The sequence below is a fragment of the Acinonyx jubatus genome, chromosome B1 (assembly GCF_027475565.1).
Source record: "Acinonyx jubatus isolate Ajub_Pintada_27869175 chromosome B1, VMU_Ajub_asm_v1.0, whole genome shotgun sequence".
In the NCBI taxonomy this organism is placed as follows: Eukaryota; Metazoa; Chordata; class Mammalia; order Carnivora; family Felidae; genus Acinonyx; species Acinonyx jubatus.
The window spans coordinates 182,791,629-182,816,400 of record NC_069382.1 but is presented as its reverse complement, the minus strand read 5'-3'; the positions used below and the strand labels follow the sequence as shown (position 1 = coordinate 182,816,400).

General features: G+C 40.0%; 1 long non-coding RNA gene across 1 annotated transcript in view; it reads right to left on the bottom strand.

Annotated features, from left to right (window-relative positions):
- Nucleotides 1–281: 281 nt before the first annotated feature.
- The window catches only part of LOC113599456 (uncharacterized), a 57,940-nt gene continuing 33,449 nt past the window's right edge, over nt 282–24,772 (bottom strand). Inside the window, exons 3-6 of the long non-coding RNA XR_003420382.2 lie at nt 4,254–4,436; nt 4,082–4,149; nt 2,307–2,416; nt 282–454 (exon numbers count right to left, since the gene is read on the bottom strand). This is a non-coding gene — a long non-coding RNA (uncharacterized LOC113599456). The remainder of the gene's footprint in view (nt 455–2,306; nt 2,417–4,081; nt 4,150–4,253; nt 4,437–24,772) is intronic.

Sequence of the window (24,772 nt, the reverse complement as noted above, 5' to 3'; positions counted from 1 at the left end):
ATGGGAAAGCTGAAATTTCAAAACTACAAACTAAATAGAAGAAAATTATTCCAAAATGCACAGAACTTTTAAACCTCTCAGACTCAAAAAGCTCTAAGGGCATTGTATTGGCCAGGATTCTCGAGAGAAACAAACAGGACCAATCTACATATTGTGTATTATTATAAAAAATATACATGATTGATTCTATACAATCAATACATGATTTATTCATATATATAATCATATACCTGATATATAAATCATATATCTATACAATTTAAGAAATTGGCTCAATAATTGGGTGGCAAGTCTGAAATTGGTAGGGCAGGCTGGCAGGCTAGAAACGCAGGTGGGATTTGAAGTAGAATTCCTTCTTGTCTGAGAAACTTGTTTTTGCTCTCTTGCCTTCGATGGACTGGATGAGGCCCACTCATATTTTGGTGTTTCCCTCTGTTGTAGATGTTACTCACATCTGCAAAACATCTCCACAGCAACCTTAAATGAGTGTGTGACCGGACAACTGACCGCTGTAGTCTAGTCAAGGTGACACATAAAATGTAACCATCACAGGCATCAACTCTATTTGTCACTACTTAATGCTGTGAACTTCATCAAACAGTATTTATTAAATTCGCGTATACAAAACTCAATAGGGTCTGTTCAATAAAAAAGGATCATCTAACTTTTTCATATTGTGGCTTAAACCAAAAGTTACTTGGATTTGAAACACATCACACTTCTTTTTGCCGATGTCAATTATCTTGCTGAAAGGGCCTTTCTTATGTTTTGTAACCCAGGTGTTGGCAAATGATGGCCTGCTGCTAACTGTGACCCATTGCCTGTTTCTGCATGGCCCATGAGCTAAGAAGGTTTTCATACTTTTAGATGGCTACATTATGAATAGTTATGGAAGGAATCGTACACCCCAAAATGGTTAAAACAATAAACTTCATGTTATTTGTTATTAAGACATACACACAAGCTACGTAGGAACCTACATAATATCCAGAATGCTGTCTCTTGACCCTCAAACTCTAAAATATGTGACATCTGACTCTAAAAATGTTGCTGCCCTTGCTGTAAACCAAATACTTTCTCATTGAGGGAATAGGCTAACCCCCACCTGGCTAGATGGACATGACAGTAACACATTTCTTTGATCCATCTCACAATTTCATAATTCCTCAAGAAGCATTGAAAATACTAGCTTTGTTTGTATCTTACCTCAAATCCTGTCTTTATAAATAGACTTTAAAGAAAATATCAGGAGCTCTGGTATTTAAGGGAAGAAGTCCTTGCTTAAAGCTAGAAAAGGAAATAAGGCAGCAGACTCCCAAGGCCCACCATGGTCTGGCCCTTTGATTTCCCTTTCAGCCTCACCTCCTGTGACTCCTCTACTCCTAACTTTAGTCCAGCTACACGGACCTTTACTTTGTTTTTCTTTTCTTTTCTTTTTTTTTTTTTTTTTTTTAATGTGTGTTTATTTATTTTTAGAGAGACAGAGAGGAAAAGAGAGATCCCAAGCAGGCTCTGCACTGACAGCCCTGATGTGGGCTCAATCCCATGAACCATGAGATCATGACCTGAGCCAAAATGAAGAGTCGGATGCTTAACCAACTGAGCCACCCAGGCACCCCTTCTCTGTTTCTTGATTATTTCCACCTTGTTCCTACCTCAACTATTCCCTCACCCTGGGGCGCAATCCTCAAAGGGCCTCACATGGCTGCCTTCTCATTGTCACCTCAAACGGGACATACTGAGGCAGACTATCCGGGCTCATCATCCTCCTGACCCACCCCGGTACCCATTTCTCCATCTTACTATGCTATTTTAATTTGTACATAGTACTGTCTCGAATTCTTTGTGAATTCATTTATCATCTTTCATCAGTAGATGCTGGCTCTAAGTGAGCAGGGATCTTGCTTGTCTTGTCCATGGCTGTACCCCATTATCTAGACTATTCCATGGCCATGGAAAGTATTCAGTTAATATTTGTGAGATAAGCTAGTGGGAAGACAGAACACAAGCCAAACTGGATTAATGTGTTATTGTCCCTAGAAATTAGCATTCCAATTAAGTCACCATTGGGTTCAGAGTGGATTAGAAAGTATTTAATCTGACTGTTCATTTAAGTAAAGGAATTGAGGACCCAACTCAGGCAAAGTTCTAGATGCTGCAGACATAACAGTAAAGAGGAAAGACAAGATCCCCACACTCAGGAATGTCACAAAATGATACATCAGGAACAGAGAAGTGTGGGATGCCATACTCCAGGGGTATTATAAAATATACTTCATATAGTTGACTGGATATGTTTTTCTTACCTCAAATACTTTCTCAAACTGCTTTGAATCCTATTTTCTAGCATTAATACATCTGAGCATTCACCATGGCGCCATGCATACGTATGGCTTTGACACTGGATCAATGTTACCTGTAAGGAATTATTATAAAGGTTTAAGCTAAAAGGTAAAGAAAAGACAGAAAAAAAAATGTTTTTTGCACCGCTTCCCAATTGTGATTTTGAAAATCTCAGATGACCTCCCAAGCCCAGGTTCCCTGTCCCAAGAGGAAAGGCCAACAGCAAAGCCTGGCAAATAATCCAGTAACAGATTCAGAGCAAGAACGAGAGAAGGAGGGACATTGGATCTGCATGTAGTGCTTCTCTGGTTTGCTTCACGGAGAATACTGTATTTGTAATTCGATCGGCATGAGATTATTAAATAGCAAAACAACAACAACAACAACATGAAGTTCTACCTGATAAATCTTTCTGTATGATTCTGCCAATATCGGTATGACTGCCCCATGACCTTGTTTCTTGGGATGCACGCTTCTGAATACACACACGCGCACATGCACAAATTAAAGGGGGATGTAAGGGCTTTTCTCTAGTTTACTTCCTGGCAAATTGAGTAAAAAAGAAGAAAATTGCATTCCAATCAGCCTTTAACACAAAACTGAGAAAAGTTTTGTCTTCCTTTCATATATACATATATACTTTTTTTTTTTCTACTGAGGGAAAGTGACAGATGGGTAGACATAACTAGCACAGAACTAAAAATCAGGAAACCTGGCTGGACTGTATCTCAAACCTTCAACCTTAAAGAAGATTGATTGAAGAACTTTATTCTCAGTTTCCTCATCTATAAAATGAATGTGCCCTATTCTATCTTCTCTAATCTGCTCGTTCCCAGTTCTAGGCTCTACCATAAAATTCAGTTTGTAAAAATAAACAGAGCCCTGCCTCATTATAATAAGCATAGCCAATTTAAAGCAAGGATGATCCAGAATTTTTTGGAATTTCAGGACTGACACTGTATACATATGTCAAAACATATAAAATTGCACACTTTAAACGTGTTCTGCCTGTTGTATGTTAACTGTACCTTAATAAAGCTCTGATTAAAAAAAAAAGAATGACACTTCAGCTCATTATCTAAAAAGAATTAAATTAGCAGCATTTTGGAGGGAAAAACAAGAAAGACACAGTTTTACGTGGGTATTATTTTAAACTGCCGATTAGATAAGTAAGAAAATGTGTCCCTTAGCAGCCACTCCTGCTGCACTGACTAGCCTTGTCTACACAAAGAAAATGCCTTGAGCCAGCGCTCCTACTAGTTGAATTCTGTTGACCTGTTTTTTCTAAACCACCTCTTCAATTCAGCAGATAGTTATGCATCGTTTTCAAAATAACCAGTTGTTTGTTCTCCCTGTGCCAGTCCCCCGGCCGGGAAGGAGCCTGGGTGCAGCGACTCTGTTAGGAGCCAAGGAGTGGAAGAAGGCAGGTCTGTTTACCTGCCAAGAAAGGCCTGGAATAAGTGCACTGCTTAGCTGTATTGCCGCAAAGCAAAGACAACTCGCTAAGGAGAAAACAATTCAGTCAAACTGAGACAAAACATAATTTTCTCTGAACGCCACTGTATTTTGATAGACTACATTCAGTGAAACCAATTAACAGAGGGTCAGGGTGGCTTTGGGAATAATGAGGAGAAGAGAAGTCTATGGGATGGAGAGCAAGCAAGAAGAAGAGGAAAACAAAAGAGGAAGGGGGAAATTGTAGCTTGCAGTTTCAGGATCAAAAGGTATGCTTTCTTACCCTTTAATTTCTTTTTTTTTTAAATCCCTTCTAGAATTCCCAGGCAGAATGTATGCCAACGCGCAACTCTGCGAATACAGAAGAGAAAATAGGGAAGTGAGGCAGCTACGTGGATGCTGAAAACAGTCTCCACTGAGCATCAAAGAAAGTAAAGCAAATTCTTTCTCTTTACCTCGAATTATTCAGAAAATTGTCTCTCAACGCTTCACTTCTCGTTGTGTTGTAAACAGCGCTAAAGCCAAGTGCCGGGTGGGTCCAGCTCTTTGTAATTCTCTTTTGTGACTGCCCAACTCAGGCAAAAAATCTGAATGACACACATTTTTCTGCAAAGGTGTAGACCTCGTACGGGAGAGCTCTGTGAAAGAGAAGCTGTAAGAATGGGGTAGTGTCTGCTAAGAGCACAGAAATATTTGCAGACATTTGCCCGTGTCTTTCCTGAGTAGCGAGGGATGTTTTCAATAAGCTTCTGCTTTCATTAACACTTAGACACTGTTCCCTCATAAACACTGAAATGACATCCTAAATGGCACGTCTGTGTAGTATAACCAGGTCACATTTTTGGTTTTGTTTTCTGCATCCCACATCAACAGCAGGAAAGGGGAAAGATTGGCCTGGGCATTGCCAAAGCAATGGAGAAATGCCTTTAGTTATTATTACCACAGTAAATGAAGAAACGGCAGACCAGATGGGTGTACATTATCTATCCAACTAAAAAAGTGTCTTGTTAACAGAGATAAATGGTCTGAAATGGCAGAACATTTTCTTGCAATTTTAAAAAATAATAGCGGCAATATTTCAGAGAATAATTCTGCAATTTTTTCAAGGTTTCTGCTAAAAACCACATTTGATATTGATAGATACATTCTTAAAGTGTTCATTGACACATTCATAAATATGTGAACTTGAAAGGGGATTTTTTTTTTTAAATCCCAACTATAATAATCTCTCTTGGAAGCTTGAAGACATGATAGGATCCAGTAGGGCTGAACATATTTCATTCATTCCTGAATCAGCATTACCAAAACAAAATAGAGGTTAGAGGACATACACTGAGGAATGCGAAGGTATGAACAGTCAGACAGATCCAGGCCGCTCTGGTTCTTGTCTGCATGACCTTGAACGTTAAATAATGTCATGCAAACTCAGTTTTCACATTCCTAATGTGTATATAAAATCTAGCAGAGGGGCACCTGGGTGACGCAGTCGGTTAAGCGTCCGACTTCAGCTCAGGTCACGATCTCGCGGTCCGTGAGTTCAAGCCCCGCGTCGGGCTCTGGGCTGATGGCTGAGAGCCTGGAGCCTGCTTCCGATTCTGTGTCTCCTTCTCTCTCTGCCCCTCCCCCCTTCATGCTCTGTCTCTGTCTCAAAAATAAATAAAAACGTTAAAAAATTTTTTAAAAAAATAATTAAAAAAAATCTAGCAGAGAGAATTCTTTAAATATCCTGTAAATATCTTGTCTGGTACAAGCAGGGTGCCATCTAAATGTTAACTTCTCAATGAGCAATCTTTGTACAATGTACTGGTTCTTTTCCTCTCCTTGTAGAAAAGCCTTCTCTTTCTCATGCAACTAGAATGTTTTGTTTTCTTTCCATGTTATGGGTGCACAGCTTCACTTCAGGAAGAAAAGGAAACAAGATCTTTGGTAAAAATTTATAGTAAATACTATCCCCCTTCTATAGTCCTTGGCCTGGTTAAATCTAGGCTATAGTTAAACCTGAAATCTATTATGAATATGAAAACATCACCCTCATTTGCATTCAGCCATATCTGTAGGCAACAACAACAAAAAAGGTTATTTACTAGAAGAAAAATACAATTAAGTTCTGAGATATTTTATTTTATTTGGAAAGCCTCCTTTCTCCGGGAACACAACAATGACTTATGATTTACAAAGTGCTACACTTTAGAGGCGGTCAAAATGCTTTTCTTGGAATTGTAATACTACCTTGCATTTTTAATCTCAGTAACACCTAGCTAGAACATCAAAACCGCCTTCAGAGGTGCTCTGGGCCTTTCTGTTTGTGTTACCTCAACTGCCCTTGTAGCTACCCAGGAGCCTTGGATGGTTTTTATATTTCCATTTAGCGCTGGGTTAGTTGGTGTGTTTCATTCCTGGGAGTGCTGAAGAATACAAGTGTCTTGTAAGGTGGTCAGTCCCAGGAGAAGCTACCACACTTTCAAGTGGCCCCCAGGAATAAAAGAGAAGATGCAGGTGTCTCCCTCGGAACTTGCAGCCAGCTTTGCAAGGTTTGGTGTGGTCAGCACGGTCCCCAGCGGTGGCCCACGTCACTTGGAGATTCAAGTCAGAGCACCAAATGATGACGTGTCAAGTCAAATGACTCTTGAAAAAGGTGAAGGCAGCGTGGGAGAGACTTGGAGACTATCTTCACTACGGTGGGTCCAAAGCAAGCCTCTCCTTTCTCCAGCACTGTCTCTACTCTTCAGTTGGGCACCAGAAAAAGAAGCTTGTGCTGGGATTGAGAAGACACTATATGCAAAATATGTATCTCAGCACAGTGTGGAGGTCGGGACTGATGGTCCCACATCACAGTCATCTCTCTTAACCTATGATATAAGAGAGGACTCTGCATCATCTACTGGATCCATGGCTGTATTTTATGGGATTAGGTATGCATTTTAACCGACCTCATCACATTAGTTTTCTGCCCAGGAAACTCATCTCCTGGAACCAGCTTGTTCCCCACTCTATCCATGAGCTCCTGACTGGAGCTGCCATGCTTTTATTTAGCCTCACCCTCTTTCCCAATCTAGACCAATCCCTGCACTTTCCTGAGATACTTTAAATCTCCCAACACAGGGAGGGTGATACAGTCTCCCTCTTGTGGCCAAAGCAGAAACTGTGAATCTTGTTTTTCCACTTCCCCAGAAAGGTAATGTGTGGTGAAAATTATCATCATCATAATAAAATTGAAATACACAAAGACAGCCGTGAGACTTGGAGGGAAGATGGACAGCATTCACACCTGGATTCTGGTGGTTCCTGAGGCTCAGCTGGACTTTTTCCCCTTGCCCTTGGGTGGTTCAACTGTGTCACGATTGTATAAGTTGATAAATGACCTTCTTGCCCATAGCTTGCTAGGGTTAGGTTTCTGACACTTGCAACCCAACTAATACACTCACCAAAGTGTTATTTACTCAGCTCAATTTTCTTCCAAGCAAAGACTGAAATAGCACCCCCAATAAAACTCTCATTACTTGCATAAATGTATAGCAGCCTTACCTGTGCAGAACACTTCATTTTGACAGCCTGACGTAACAAGTTGCTTCAGCTGCCTGGGTTTTAGGTTTCTCATCAATGGAATGATGGCCAAGGTCAGAGGGACTAAGAGAGACACACACCCGGTGGTAGCTACTATGTATGGATCCTAGCATTCTTCCTAAGGACCCTCTATTCTGCTTCAGAAGATTTCTCCACACAGGACACAAGATGAAATTTGCTTTTCATTCCTGAACCTTAAATAACCTGAAAACACCATTAAAGCCTTTCTGACAACTCACCGTATTAGACCCAGCAAGTGTCTAATTCCCATTTCAGAGGTAAGGAAATTGAGGTACAGAGAAATGTATGGCTTACGTAAAGCTGTTCAGCTTGTTTTTAACCCCTCTCTTCCCCATTCAGGACTGGGGGTGGGGAGTGGAAGAAGAAGGAAAAGCTGGATGACCTTGAACTGTAGTGCGTTTCTTTCCTTGGAAAGGGAGCAGAGTGGGGCAAATCATTCCATATCCTGTGTATGATCGCTTTGGAAATGATCTTCTTTTCCCCCAATCCCTTCCTCTCCCCTACATCACATCAGTACCAGCTGGCTGTGCCCCACATTAGAGGAAGAATGGAGCCCAGCCAATTATTGCTTCTCTGCACTAAGATGTACCCTGGTGAGCAGCACTCCCAAAGGGGGTTAAGTTATGAGTGGGAAATAACAGAGGAGCTAAGGGAAACTGGCTCAGGGACCCACTTTTGAACCCAAGCAGAGATGCAAATTTGGGGTCTGAGCATGCCATTTAGTCAACCATGCAAATTAGCACATGCTCACTTGCCCGGGGCCTGAAAGAAACCAGGAGGGGGGCCACAAGGAATTCCAATCTGTTGTGTTTCTCCTTCAATTGACTTTTGGTCATGTTTCAATTGGTATTTGCTTCTGTAGATGCCTATGGCTCAAAGGTGAATATTTGTTTTCTTAACCTGGGCATCAGGAAGCAGATGTGAAGTAAAAGAAATGAGTTAAGATTAAAGGTTAGTCATGGTAAACTAGGAAGAAAGTTTTCAAAAAAATAAGATATCTACATAGTTAGATAGATATGGATATATCTTATTTTATAAATCTTATATCTGTCTATGTGTATATAGATAGATATAGATAGATAGTTGATAAATAGATAGATAAATAGATAAATAGATAGATAAATAGATATAGTTTTTTACACACACACACACAACATCTGAAAAACTGGTACAAAAATGCAATTCAACCTAGTCAACTCTACATCGAAGAATCTTTTATTTTTTTTCTTTTAAAGGTTACCATTTATAGTCATTGTTTATGGGCACAGGGGTTAGGACGACTGTATTTAGTTGCAATTGTTGAAATATATGCTCTTCATAAAAGCAAGTGTCTCACTCTGACAAGGGTTGTAACCCCCATACATTTCCTATAGCTCTAGCTGAATTGAAACTGTTAGGTTCTATTCACTTACACCTTCTTGGCAAAGATTCCATTTCCCAATTATTGGAACAGTGAGTCAAATAAAAGCAAACGTTGCTAAAGAAAACAACATAAAAAGAGTCTTTCAATATTTAAAGAAAGCTGGGGATTGATTGCAACTACGTAGTTGGAAACATATCTTCATCCATGTCTTAACTACAAAGGCGGTGATGGGGAAGCAGGTGGGGTGAGGCCAAGTGGTAGGAGCTTGGAGCAGGGGCGAGGAGATGAGAAAATTCATTGAACTAAAAAAGAGAATTAGTATCTGGTATTTCCCCTGCAATTTAATGCTGTCAGGCCGGCATCTTGCACACTACCCAGATGGAATACATTGCTATTACGGAAGCAGAGCTCTCTTCTAGGATAGATTAAAGAGCTAATAGGTGAAACCAGCTGCAAGGAGCATCTGTTTTTTTCATTTCAGAGCAAAAGTCCTTGCAGAACTGGAAAAATACAGGTTCCAGAGTTCTCAGGGGGTTGTAGCCTGTAGCATAGGAGGAAGTTTCTACAGTCTTCCATTTTTAAAGAGCCCTAAGCCTAATGAATCTTCAGGAATCCTTCCAACGTGTGAACTGACGTAACAGTTTCACCTTCTAAAACATTACTGGTATGAAGAGACCTAGAGAAGCCCAGTTCACTTTTGCCCAAGACATTTCCTATTCATTGCTTTATTCCTTGAGTAAGACCTGGGTGTGTATATTGTAGATCTTGGCTGCTGGCTACTGTGAATGGTAGCCCCATTACTTGTTCCCTAAAAGAATAGATGGCCTGTGTTTTCGCAGTCATCAGAGCCTATCCAAATGGTTGGAAATGACAAGTATGCCAAACAGCTGGGGGGTCACACAGGCAACTCATGGGATCTTTAGGAATTTCTTTGAGCAGGATTCAAGGTCCATAGACGATGAATTGCAAGGGTGTTGGGGAAAGAGAAGGCACTCAGGATATTTGCTGAGCACCAGTGGTATGTTAAGCAATTTAAATCTGATCTCATATTCTCTTTATAGTAATCGTGCAAAGAAAATCTGTTGATTCCCCATTTTCATTGGGGAAACATAGCATTTGTCAAGAATCTCCACATTCTTGGCTATAGCTTTGGGAGGTGAACTCAGCTTTCTTTGACTCCAAACCCTCGTGAACCACAGAAAATACATCTACTTTGTTTTCCAGCTTTATTGAGGTATAATTGACAAATACAATTGTAAGACATTTAAAGAGTACAACATGATGATTTGATATACATGTACACATTGTGAAAGGATCCCTCGCACTGAGTTAATTAACATATCCATCAATTCACATATTAATCCCATTTTATGTATGTGAATATCTATGGTCTACTGTCTTAACAAATTTTAATTATACAATCCAGTGTTAGCAACTAGATAGTCATTATGTGATACATTAGATTCTCAGACCTTATCCATTTTATACCTGGAAGTTTATACCCTTTACCAACCTTTCTCTACCCTCCTCACTTCCCAGGCCCAATGTATCCACTTTTAAAGTTGCATTGCCTTTTCCCCAAAGCCCATTATAAATAGCAGACATTTCTGGGATAAAGTAGATTCCTGTCCACTTATGTGTTCGGGGTTCTTATGGTTTAATAGCAGTGGTTTTGAGACTTTTTTGAGCATGATTCACATGCGAAATAAATCTTATATTGTGACTCTGTACAATGATATTTATTATGTATGTATATTTATAACCGAAAAAAATTCCTCAAGTAACATTTTCATTTATGCGTTATATGTTCAAATGTAATTTTAGACTATATTGTTGTGAACTCATTAGCATTGTGGCTGCGGGTACACATCGTAGAGTAAGGCCAGCTGGGATCATGTCTGAGTCCAGACATTTGCCAATTGTGTGAACTTAGAAAAATTACTTAACCTATATTGCTGGTCATACCTCAGAGAAATTATCATGGTTAGTTTTATCTGTCAACTTCATTGAGCTCAGGGATGCCCAGATAGCTGATAAAACATTATTTCTGGGTGTTCTGTGAGTGTGAGGGTGTCTCCACAAGACATTAGCATTTAAATATGTAGACCAAGTAAAAAGATCACATTCAACATTGTGGATATGCATCGTCCAAGCTATGAAGGGTTTAAATAGAGCAAAAGGTAGAGGAAAGGCAAATTCACCGTCTCTGCTTGAGCCCTTACATCTACTTTTCTGCTTGAGGACATGGGGCTCTTGGATCTCAGACCTTCAAACTCACAGCAGAACTTAAGGGGACTATCAGCCCTTCCAATGCTCAGGCTTTTGAACGTGGACTGAATTATGCCACTGGCTTTCCAGGTTTTCCAGCTTGCCGGTGGCAGATCATGGGACTTCTCATATAGATATCTATATCTATATCTCTCCTATTGATTCCTTTCTCTAGAGAACCCTGATTAACACATTGATGTGGTGAAGACAAAGTGAATTAATATTACGTGAAAACTACTGACTCATAAAAAGTACCCAATAAATGTTAGCTCTTATTAAGCTCATAGCACAATGTGACGCACAGATGGGGAACCTTTATAGTGACTGACACATAGCAAGTACTCAACAAACACTTGTCCTTTGGCAGTATATACTTATCTGTTGTACCTACTAAGTGTAGGACAATGTGCTGGGTATGTGGGGAGTACAACAAAAGAAATTGGAGAATATTTAAACATTAAAAAAAGAGATCAAAAACTCAAAGACTTACATGAAGACAAATATTCTTTATTACTTTGAGATCAAAACCTTAGCTATTTCCTTCTGTAATTTAATATACAATAACATGGCACAGACATGTATCTATTCTTGTATTTTAAACTATTTCTTTCGCCAGATTATCAAGTCTTTTAGGGTTGAGATTGTGTCTACTAATCTACCACTGTGTTTTCTTGGTCTAGAGCCATGACTTTTACAGAGAAACCACTCTAAGTTACTACTTGCTAGGGGTGCTTGGGTGGCTCAGTCGGTTAAGCTTATGACTCTTGATTTCAGCCCAGGTTATGATCTCACGGTTTCAGTTTCATGGGTTCAGGACTTGCTCACGCTCTGTGCACTGACCACAGGGAGCCTGTTTGGGATTCTCCCTCTCTCCCTCTCACTCTCTCTCTGCCTCTCCCCTACTTCTCTCTCTGTCTCTTAATTAATTAATTACTACTTGCTGAATAGATAAATAAATGGATCAGTATTATTAGTCTATTTGTATCCATATCAAAGTGATTGTTCAATTTAGTAAAAACTATAGTCTTTTGGACTCTTGGTTGTCAGTGAGCAGATCCCTTTACCAAAATTTACTCACTTTTCAAAATCATGCTGATATCCACACAATATGAGAGAGAGAGAGAGACAGGGAGACCAAGAGAAAGGGGGATGGGAGGAGAGAAAGAAAAAGAGTGTGTGCACATACTATGTGCTTTTCTAAGCTCTAAAAGAAAAGGCAGAATTGGACAAATTTCACCTTTTTCTGTGAGGCACATCTTTTCAGGCTTGTGGCATCTCTGGGGAACTCTGCGTGTTCTTATGACAAAGGTTGAGAGGTGTAGATCTCTAACAGCCCAGGTGAGGAAGCTGGTTGCCTGTGAAGTCCCACTCCATCCACTAGCCCAGAGAATGGAGAGAAGCTAAATAAGATTACATCACCTGAAACTTCCATTCATAGGTGTTTTCTTTTGGTTTCCTCTACTGATCTGGGCAAAAGCACAGAAGAAATTGGCAGTAGGAGAAAAGTACTGAAATCCAAGAGGGAAAAGACCTATGAGATTATGACACATTGTTTCCTGCTGATGCTTCCAGCTTCTTTCCATGCTCAGTTGGCATGATATCAGAGAGGCATTAACCACTCTTATTTCCATTTCTGTTAATAGAAGAGAATTCCGCTAATTGTGTTAATGCAAGGGAATTACAAAGTTGGAATTCTCCAAAGCATTGAGAGATCATGTTTCAGGAGAGAATGGCCTTGATTCACCTCTGTAAGTGGGAGATGGGGGGATGAGCAAGGTCTTGGGATAAATAAACCAATTATGTATTATTGTTGAATGCCTACTTCTTACCTAATACAGTGCAGAGCAAATCCCAGGAGGACGAAACAGAAGACTCAGTCCTGTTCAAGGAGCAATGAAGTTTTCTTTGTAATAGGAGAGAATTGACTAAAACATGAAAAACATAAAACCCTACGGGCAGGACATGTGATTCCCTGTACCTAGCACAGGGCCTAGCACACGGTTGGTTAATTGTGGTAATTAACCAATGAGTAGATTAAAGTAGAACAAATGTTAACATTTGGAAGTGGACCGACTACATCTCAGATCTTTCATTTCCTAGGTATGTGATTCTACACAACCGACTGGATCTCACTAAGTGCTGGCTTTCAAAACTTGGCACATCTTATCTTAAAAATAGAAACTGTGGGGAGCGTCTGGGTACCTCAGTTGGTTAAGCATCCAGTTCTTGATTTTGGCTCAGGTCATGATCTCATGGTTTGTGAGATCAAGCTCTGAGATGGGCTCTGTGCTGACAGTGCAGAGCCTGCTTGAGTTTCTCTCTCCTCTGTCTCTGCCTCTCTCTCTCTCTCTCTCTCAAAATAAATAAATAAGCCTTTAAAAATAATTGTACAGATTAAGTGGATCAGCACTAAAACATTTAGTACAGCACCTGACAGAGAGTAGCTGCTTGATAAATACATAGTTATTGCCTTATGACTGTTGAGATCATGTCTTAACTTATACTCAGCGTGGGTATCTCCCTTTTCTCTACATGGTGATGCCTGAATAAACCATAGTGCAGAGCACGGTTCCCATGTGAACCCATAGGAGGCCTATGGATTATCTCCAATTCAAATATGCTTCCCAAATATCTGTCCCAAGGATGTGCTACTGATCTCAGATTCCACCTTTGGCTATTTCTTGGGTAATACTGACTCCTAATACTAAAAGTAGACTGATTTACACCTTGGACAAATGAACAGAAGATCCAGTCCTGCCAGAGGGAGGCCACCAGACAGTAGAGGGATACTGAAAGATTACAAGCCAAGAGGACAGTGATGAAACGTACATTATAGAAAGGAAACACACTTTCTTGACTAACTCTGGGTTCAAGTCCAAGTTATGCAGTGTACTAGGTATTTGTACAAAGGCCAGTTATTTAACCTTTCCGAACCATGGATTTAAAATGTAGATATTATCCTCAAAGTTGTTATAAGAATTTATATAACATAACATATAATGTATAACTAACACAGTTCTTGGCACAGGATAATTAACCAATATCTGCATTGAATACTTTTTCTTCAAACTTGATCTTAGAACTCTACCAGTGGGTGCAGCCATTTTCCTGCATTCTCATCATGCCTTCCTAAAATAGTTCTAAAAATACTTCAATTTTGCACTGCTTCATTGGACACTAATATTTCTCATCCTTTTAAAACATAAGACTTCTTAGTTTCTGAAGAATTGATCATTTGTGTCATTAGACCCCCCAAACCCTCAACTCCTGAAATAGTAGCTTTTCTTCTTGAGCTAAAGGAACTTTGTCAACAACAATTACCACTGTGGCAAGGACTTACTCTTTCAAAACTTTAGAGAGAAGGATCACTGTAATTTGCTTCTAAATTTCATCTGATTTGTGATTCCAATTTAGCCAGAATTATGAAATGTCCCTTCAAATTAAGCAAAGCACAGCCGATCCTGTGCTGTCTATGGGATGACAGTGTATCCCATTAGCCCTGTTCTACGGATTTCAAGGAAATCCAAACTCATTTGTAATGGCCCCACAATTGGCACTACTGGCCTTGATCAGTACCGCAAGTTTATTGACAGAAAAGAGGCATCAGCACTCAATAGACAGTGTTAATTTCCAAAAAAGCTTCTGTCACTTGCAGAAGATTGTGGTTATTTATTGAGATGTTGATAGTTCCTAGTCGTGAATCAAGATATAATAAAGAGAAAATTAGGTGACTCCACCAACGTTTATGAGATGTCATGTAACAAGGTAAAACTATTACATAAGTACAATATGGTTCTGTGTTATTAAAAGGAAAAAAAATGAATTTAAGCACGAAAGAGTGACATTTTTTTTTAATTTTTTTTTTTTAACATTTATTCATTTTTGAGACAGAGCATGAACGGGGGAAGGTCAGAGAGAGAGGGAGACACAGAATCCGAAACAGGCTCCAGGCTCTGAGCTGTCAGCACAGAGCCCGACGCGGGGCTCGAACCCACAGACCGCGAGATCATGACCTGAGCCGAAGTCGGACGTCCAACTGACTGAGCCACCCAGGCGCCCCAAGAGTGACATTTTTAATATTATTCTCCAGGAATGGAAGTTTTCAGACTGGTTAAAGAAATGGATAGTGCGCATGAGCGTTACAGAGGGGAGGTATTTCAGACATTTAATCTATGCCAACTTATGGAGCAGTCATTGTTCAAGTCACAAAACCCTTTTTATGACTCTATAAAGAAAATACTATCTCGAGTTTTGAAATTAGTGAACTGAGGGGCTCATGGATGGCTCAGTCAGTTAAGCATCCAACTTCAATTCAGGTCATGATCCCACCGTCCATAGGTTCAAGCCCGGTGTCAGGCTCTGTGCTGCCAGCTCAGCTTTGGATTCTCTGTCTCCCTCTCTCTCTGCTCCTCCCCCACTTATGCTGTGTCTCTCTCTGTCTCTCAAAAATAAATAGATGTTAAAAAAGGGTTTCTTTAGGGGCGCCTGGGTTGTTCAGTCGTTTGAGCTTCCGACTTCAGGTCAGGTCATGATCTCATGGTTCTTGGGTTCAACCCTGCATCGGGTTCTGTGCTGCCAGCTCAGAGCCTGAAGCCTGTTTCAGATTCTGTGTATCCCTCTCTCTCTGCCCCTCCCTCACTCTCTCTCTGTCTCTGTCTGTCTGAAAAATAAATAAAAACATTTTAAAAACTTCTTTTAAAAAAAAGGTTTTTTTTAATGAGTGAACTGAGATTCAGAAAGGTTGAATCTAAGGGCACACAGCTAGACGTGGGGGTATTGGGGTGCACACATAGCTCTGTCCAGCTTTAGATTCCACACCTCAGGTTGGCTATAAGACTAAAAAGACAGATAACATAAAGTGTCAGAAGCATATTACGTTGAGGACAAGGGCTGGAGAGGAATGGCTTTCCATTCAGTTTTGAATTCAATGCAATTCTTTAAACATTTATTTAGTGACTACCATTACAGACTTTTATCAACTGCCCTAGGGAAGCTATATACCTTAATAGTTATGCCTCTGGATTTTAGAGTCAGATTCTCTTGGTAGATGGATTTCTGCTTGCTACTTACTAGCTGTGTCAATTTAAAGAAATGTGCTTAATTCCCAGGTTTCCTCATCTGTAAAATGAATCCAAAAATAACTGCATTGCACAGTTTCCATGAAGATTAAACAAGATGACATATAAAAGCAAAGTCCATTGCCTGACATAATGTGGACTCAATACATGGTAGCGGTTGTTATTACTCTTGTTAAAAAACAAAATCCAACCGAGTACATTGGAAACTCTCTTTGGCTGTATCAAATGACTCATGAACTAGGCAGCACCCCTTCTAGCAAGCAGAGAGATGTTCTGAGGAGTTGTACAAAATGGAAGGCTTTTATAGGAAGGAGGGCATGGCATGGAAGTCATTCCAAAAGACAGGAAAGGATTGTTTCGGGCCATGACCTCTTCTTTTTGGTGGGAAAGGAACCAGTATGGTTTTTATCATTCAGATGACCTCGCTGGCACTGATTAGGAAATTTCGGATTGACTTTTAAAAGGTCACATTCCTGGGATAGGTTGAAACTGTAATTAAATCTTAAATCTTGATTTGCTGTCCTTGTGGGGGATGTGGGGGAAAATTACTCCTATTTGGCCTTTTTTTTTTTCTTTTTTAACACTCTCTTAATACAAAATGATCTCACAAATTAACATAATCTAAATGAAGCAGGTAAGCAAATAGGTGCCAAAATCACTTGTTCTTAAAGAAGAGACGAAGAGTGGACAAACATTGCTTATTCAGGATGAATGAATGATTCAACCCAGTCAGCATTATACCTCCTACACAGTTATGCAGACATTCTGGAAAACAAGAATATTACAAGTACTCTCCCATGGTAAGTCTGAGAGCCATACAGCAAACTGATGGCAAGAGACCAGATTTTTACCTGCCTGTGTTAACAGAATCTTCTGGGTTTTGTTTTGTTTTGTTTTGTTTTGTTTTGTTTGTTTGGTTTAATATCAGAGGGCAAAACTTTACTAAAACATGTGACAATTAGCATTGATTGGAGAAATCTAATGAGCAGCAGCTACCCAAAACTACTTTGGAGGTATGGATTATCCTAAGAATTTTACTATTGTTTTATTATTTAAATTTCTTGTTTTGCTGCTGGCCTAGGGGCATCACACGCTTTTTAAAGAATCAGTTCATCCAGGATAGTTTCCTTCATTCTGATCAATGATTTTGTCAGGGGAGAAATTGTCATTAACGGCCACAAAAATGCTAAAACTCCTATAATCCACGCTATTCCAAAATCTTTAGGGTACATAATCCAAATAAGCTAAATTTGCCTCTTTTTTTTATCAGAGGCAAGAAACCTCTGGGTCACAGTGATGGAAACAAGGTAGTGATGTAGCTCCAGAACACTGAGAGGTAGCCCTGACGAGCCTGCATCCATTCCAGCCCAATTTCACGTTAAAGATGAAACGATCACGTGTCCCCTTTGACTATTAACTCCCCATACATTACTGTCATTTCACTTCCTAAGCAGAAGATAGCTATGTGGACCATGACCAAGCCAACCTATTTTTCTTTGAAGACATCTGTATCCCCCATCTTCCCCGGGGGAAATGCTTTCACGAGGTACATGCAGGAAATTGATGTATCACCTTCGGTAGATTTCACCTAATACAAACATGAGAGAGAACAACCTGAGTTCTGATGCCAAAGAGTTTCTATACAATGACCTTGACACACAACCCTGGAATGCTTAAGCACTCTTATTCCAACCCAGGCTGAGACTGTTCCCATTGGCCAGTACTTTCTTACCCTCTTCTGGGGATCTTTGCTTTTCTTCCCTTTCCTTTTTCTCCCTCTCCCTTCCCTATGCTGTAGGTGCCACATGCCTCCACAGATTGTTAGTACATTTCCTTTTCTGTGCCTTCGTATTAGTTTGACTTTCTAGCATTGGGCTGGGCCCTTTACATATGCTTCATTCTCACTGGTGTTTTCTCTCCATGCAAACTTCTACTTGGTATCTCTTCCAAAGCTAATTTTCAACTTTTCAAAACTCTTACAAGAAGTAAGGTAAGCTTGGAAGGCAAGCCTTGACATTCAAAGCATCCTGGAATATTCACCTCAACTGGGTCTTATTCCCAAGATGTTTGCCTTTCTCTTCTTGTTAGCAGAATGCTGGAGTGGAGAAAACGAAGACACAATATGATTGCTGATCTTGGTCTTATGAGACTGATATTTTCATGGGAACAGACTGTTTGTTTACAGTGAGGGCCCTGGGGGTGGTTTCCATTGCTGGTTGCCGTGGCAGCTTCAACAACACCATCAGCAGAGATTTACCACCACCTTGTCTTTTCCCCACACCTCCTTCCTCCCACCTTTCCTCAGTCCCTAGCTACCAGGACACAATAGAAAACTAAAACGTTGTGTAGACCTCTTTGTCAATAGAAGAGCTGACTTGCCGTAGTTAAGCCTGTGTTTGCAGAATTAAAGTCAGCTACTTGCCTCCATTTCTAAATGTCCCACTCTGTCAAAGCCCAAGACAAATGAATCTGCTCCACATTCAATCAGCCTTTAAGTTGACTGTGTACCTGACACCATATAATCCCAAAGGAAATGCCAATTCCTGCCTTTCTGGAGCAGCTGATAGCTTGGAGGTCCCTGTGGCTGATACCAGGGCAAGTCCAGCGTGATAGGGGTCAGAATGAATAAATAGTTGGCTGTCACTAGGTACCGTGCCTAGTTTCTAGTGTGCCTGGGGAGAAACTGAACCCCTGAACCCACAGTCTCATTACCTAACCCTGAAGGTGGTATCAGACCATCTAATTGGCTTCATCCTCCCTATTTTTCCTTTCCTGTTCTAACAAAGTAGCCCTTTTCAACCAGAGCAAACTCTACTTCCGTACCCCTGTATCAATATGAATTGACCTCTTGTATTTGAGACTGTGGAACCAAAAGTTTCATATCTGAGTCTTTGTGTATTTGACTGCTGCAATATTGGCAATAGTGGAGGTGGCCTAAAGGTAGATCGAGCTGGATTAATATTAAAAGATACCTCGAATTTGATGCTTTGAAATCTGGATCTTTCTAGAAAGGGAAGTTATCCCTTAGCATGTGACTTCTAATATGTTTTAGTAGTTTAAGAGACTATAAGCAGAAACGTTTTAAAACAAATCACCACTCTTGTAGGTCAGAGTCCTGGGAAGCTGTGCCTCTCATGTCATATCCTGCCCACTCCCATCATACAGAGAAGATGGAAAGAAGGAGGAAGGTTGCCATAACTTCACTCCAGTAAAATATAATGACTAAACAATTTAAAGACAATCACAGGATCCCAGGCGGCCCGGCCTCTCAGTTTTAAATGACCGTGGACTCATTTAAGCATTTGTTCACAGAGGGCCAAAAGTCTATGATGGATCATGCAAGTCAGAGCTAAGTAATGGTTCACCATGGCCTGGTTAATAGTTAGACAAGCTGTTCAGGTTTGATTAGGGTTTTCTTTTCCATTGCTATAATTGTATGATAATTAACTCAACAGAATTACATCTCATTTGGGGAAAATACGTACATTTTGAAGTTTCAGGAGTAACATTCCACATACCAAGAAAACGTCTGAAATTATACTGTGGGTCTACTGCTCAGCCATAAAGATTAGACCGTTAGGTGTGTGCCTTGTGAGTTTTGTCTCTAAAGGAGCTGGTGAGTTTCCTTAGCTCCGACTTCTTCCAAAGGCCCTATGCACAAAAGTGCTCTACCCAGACAGCTGTTGATAGATTAGAATTGCCAAGTGGCAAACAGCATGAACAACTAATGTAATCTGACTTTGGAACTCAACTTGAGATAGAACACACGAGGCTTCCCTGAAAGAAAAAGCATCCATTCATACAGACACCACCCCATGATCAGGTGTTTTACATAATGGAAGGAAATTCTTTTAAAGCAGATGGCAAAGTATAAGAGTCGGTATACGCATTAAGTCATTTATAAATTGGCCACACTAATAACCATAGAGATCTTTTCCCTCCTCTGACCGCATATATACTTATCTCTACCACACATTAGAGCTAATAATAATTTACTGTCTCATATTTATGCTAATTTATAGAGTTGCTTGTATCTTTAAAAAAATTTTTTTAACATAATTTATTGACATATTGGTTTCCATACAACACCCACTGCTCATCCCAACAAGTGCCCTCCTCAATGCCCATCACCCACTTTCCCCTCTCCCCCACCGCCATCAACCCTCAGTTTGTTCTCACTATCCAAGAGTCTCTTATGGTTTGCCTCCCTCCCTCTCTGTAACTTTTTCTTTTCGCTCCCCCCACCCCGCCCCCTGCCATGGTCTTCTGTTAAATTTCTCAAGATCCACATAGGAGTGAAAATGTATGGTATCTGTCTTTCTCTGACTGACATTTCACTTAGCATAATATCTTCCGGTTCCATCCACATTGCTGCAAATGGCCAGATTTCATTTTTTCTCACTGCCAAGTAGTATTCCATTGTATGTATAAACCACATCTTCTTTATCCATTCATCAGTTGATGGACATTTAGGCTCTTTCTATAATTTGGCTATTATTGAAAGTGCTACTATAAACATTGGGGTACATGTGCCCCTATGCATCAGCACTCTTAGATCCCTTGGGTAAGTTCCTAGCAGTGCTTTTGTTGGGTCATAAGGTAGTTCTATTTTTAATTTTTTGAGGAACCTTCACACTTGTATCTTTATTTAAAAAAATTACAGTTATTTATTTTTGAGAGAAAGAGAGAGAAAACACTAGTGGGGGAGGAGCAGAGAGAAAATGAGACACGGGATCCAAAGCAGGCTCCAGGCTCTGAGCTGTCAGCACAGAGCCCGATGCAGGGCTCGAACTCACAAACCGTGAGATCATGACCTGAGCTGAAGTTCGACACCAAACCAATTGAGCCACCCAGGTGCCCCTAGAGTTGCTTGTACCTCTAAAGAGAGAGAAGACACTTTACAGCGGAGACTCTTCTCTGTTTCCTCCAGATCTTGCGAGTTCAGTGCTAGCTCATGGTCTGTGCTTAATATGTGAATCAAATCATATCTGTAGGCCTCTACATCAATGCCATCTTTTCTAAGAAGCCACCCTTGACTACCAGTATTGGGCAAGTTGTCACTATTCTGTTTCTAGAGCTTCTCGGACTTAAACTTATCAAAACATAGGAACTCCTGTATTAAAATTATTTTCTTGCTTATCTTACTTGTCTACAGTTTGTTCGCAATAAGGAGTTTTGAATGAATAAATGAACAAACACATTTACCTTTCTCTTTTAGCAAATAGTAAGAATGATACAAGGTTCTTTGACAAACAGACCAATTTATCTTCTGGCTAAAACTTAGTATTATTCCCTTGCCAAATTCCAACAGTCCTATAATGTCAGGATTTAGAAAGCTAAACAGACTCTTCTAAGATGTCAGTAATGACCTGTCAGAATAGGGGGAGAGAAGGACAGGGTGAATTGAAGAGAATCCTACGATTTCTGAAAGGCCAGTGCAATGTTGCTTGATGAGGCAGATAGCAAACAAATTATCACCCTTAACTGTTGTCTGTGCTAATGATGTCTCTTCTTCCAGGGACCTTTGGATCCTAGACGCAGTGATAAGATTGATTGATGTAATACAAGCAAAACAGGGATGGTTTTCCTGCTTTTTGTCTACCAGAGGATTCTAGGGACCTAATATCTCTTACCGAAATCCTTGATTTTTGAGTAGATGAATGTTCTGGTATCACTGACAGTATTCCCTGTTCTCCTGTTTGCCTCTGACATGATGAGTTTGTATTTCTCCCATTGAGTTTTTCCTCCCTTTTACCCGTCTCTATCTCAACAGGGAAGCTCTTCTTTTTCTCTCTGGTCCAAACCTGGATAGAAATCCCTCTTCTTATTTCTCCTTAGAATAACTGAAACATGCTGACATTTTGGCCGGATACTTTATGGGAAAATAGCCAGATCCAATGCAGATTATAGAGTTCATTACAGAGTTCATCTTAACAAGTGCATGTTTCTGATTCTATACATCCTAGAAAACGCAGTGAAGAGCATTCACACCCCAAATTCCCTATTCCTGACATAATGACATTCTTGAAAGCGTTGGCACAGCTGTCACTGTGGTTCTTCCTTCTCAGCCTGGCTATAAGCCATGTTGCCTGAGGACACCATCTTGCCTCTCTATCACCCATATATAGAACTGCTTATTTATTATATCCTTCTAAGGATGAATATCAATGCATTAAATGACAACATTTGCTAGTTCAAACCTTGTAGACACCTAAGGCCTTCCCACTCAGCTCCTGTTTCCTGGTGGAGGGTCTAGCCTGGTGCACACATAATTTGCAAGGAGGTGTTCTTCCTGCGATCCCCTCGAGCAACCTGATTCTTCCACTTCTGGATTATCCACAGTTTTGCACACATCTCGAGAATTCCAAACGATTCACCAAAGGATGCACAATCACCTACATACCTAGAGAAGTAGTATTTCACTCGACTACCAGTTACAAAAACATACTTTCAATAAGCATGTGCATTACTTTTTTTAAAGATATATTGCATATAGAGACAAGGAAATGGTGCTTGCAGTGTCCTACTTTTTACTGTACTGACTTGAAAGATTATAAATGCTAAACATGTAACTGCTTATAACAGTAGCCATTATACTCTCTACATATTTGTTTATATTTGTCTCCTTAAAACCAGGAGCCCCTAGAAATCAGAGATCATGCCTTGTAAAACATTTTTTCATTGTCTTCACCCAGCACAGGGTCTAACACTCAGGTAGCCCTTAGTAAATGTTTGATTAATTAGCAAATAAACGTGTGAATGAATGAATGAAGTCTGATGCAAAGTAACTTTGTTATAGTAGGTACTATTTAAATTTATATTAAGGAAAACATAGACAAATTCAGGTAAAGCATAGCAATTGAATGTCTTAAATGTATGTGGTGGTAGTGCTGTCTTGGGAGCACAAGTTAAGGGTGAAAACCTGGATTTGAATCTCATCCTTACCCAAGGGAAGGGATATCACTTTTGGTGAGTTGATTTCCTTGTCTGAAAAATGGGGATAATTACCTTCATCTCATTAGGCTTTTATATAAAATAATGTTTATAAAGACCTTAGCATGAGCCTGGCATGCAGTCAGCGCTCATAAAATGGGAGCTTCTGCTGTTGCCATCAGTGTGTCAGTGTAACAACAGCAGACAAAGCACAACTAAAGAGTCTTCTGGTTAAGCGATGCCTAGAAGTCTAAGTGAATCATTATCTGAGGCATCTGTCTATGGATAGCTGATGTCTAGACCATGGACTAAGGTTAACAGTTAAACTTTTAATTGCTAGAAACATTTGACAAAAGCCAAATGGGGTCTCTTAAGCAAAACTGAGGGTTTTGAACAGACAATGATGTGGGAACTTAATAATGGGACCAGAGAAGAAGTATTATGTGGCCACATAAAGACATAGCCCAGTAGAAACAAAGGCCGTAACTCCATGGCCAGGTAAGGAAACCTCGCTCTTAGCAAGGAGTATAAGTTCCCATGTCTAGGGCAAGCAGTTTATATGAAGCCCCAGCAGACAAAGAGGTTTTAGAGCACTAAGAACTCTGTCCGTAGGTGCAAAGTCAACTGGGGCATGGCTGAATCTACGAAAGGACAGCTACGGACCAAACTGGGAGGAGCTGAGGTGAGCAGAGGCAGGCTGACAGAGACCAAGACTAGCACAAAGCATTCAGTGCCTAAGGGATAGCCATGGCATTGGGGTGAGAGTCTATTGCTGAAGCTGAACAAAAGAAAACCCTGTGTGGCCAGGCCCCATTCATACAACAAACACTCTGGGCGTCCATCAAAATGGAATCATGTTCAAAGTGAAATCGTGTTTGCATGGCCAATGACAGTGCATCAATCAAAATGTACATTTGAGTCCAGGATGTAGTAAGAAATCTGAAGTACAAGATAGCATCAAATGCCTGTAGCAATATGACATAGAAGGCCCAAGAAAGACAATTTGGAGAAAAACACCACAGGAAAATGGAGTTATGGACATACATCATTCCGCAGGGTTGAGTTGACCTAAAGACACATATCCCAAAATACGTTCTTTCTAGTATTAAACTGTGAGAAGCTCCAAGGAAAAAATCAGTTCTGTGCTCAAGTAACTGCAAAATGCTACATGCTATAGCCCCTTTTGGATAGTTATAATATCATAGGAGCATATTAATAACATAAAAAGACCTGTTTAAAAGCATGATTACATTTGTTTAATCTAACACTACCCCAGTCTTCCAGGGCTGCCATTCTTTTCATAGTACTTAATATTCTGTGAAATAACTGGGAAATTGTGGCCCAGGACTATCCATATTAAAGCAACTACCAGTTGTTGATTTCCTCATTTGAATAACAGAGACACCAATAATATTGCAGCAAAGTGTAAGGATCAAATAAAGTCATGAACGTTACATACCGAGAAAAGCACCCAACATGCTATATTGTAGGCAGAAACAATGGAGGTTAACAAGATGAATTCTTGAGAACAATGGCTAAGAAGAATATTACTATTATAGCTAATGTATCTTTGAAATATTAGAACTAATACCTTTTATATTATTTTAGCTAATATATTTTTGCATCTGTATCCACTATTCAAGAAATGTGTGAAGCACATCTTACTGGGGGCTTACATTATAACACAGTATTAACCTGTTCCCTTCTCAGATCAAATATTTCTGATCACGTGTCAGTTCTCTTTAGA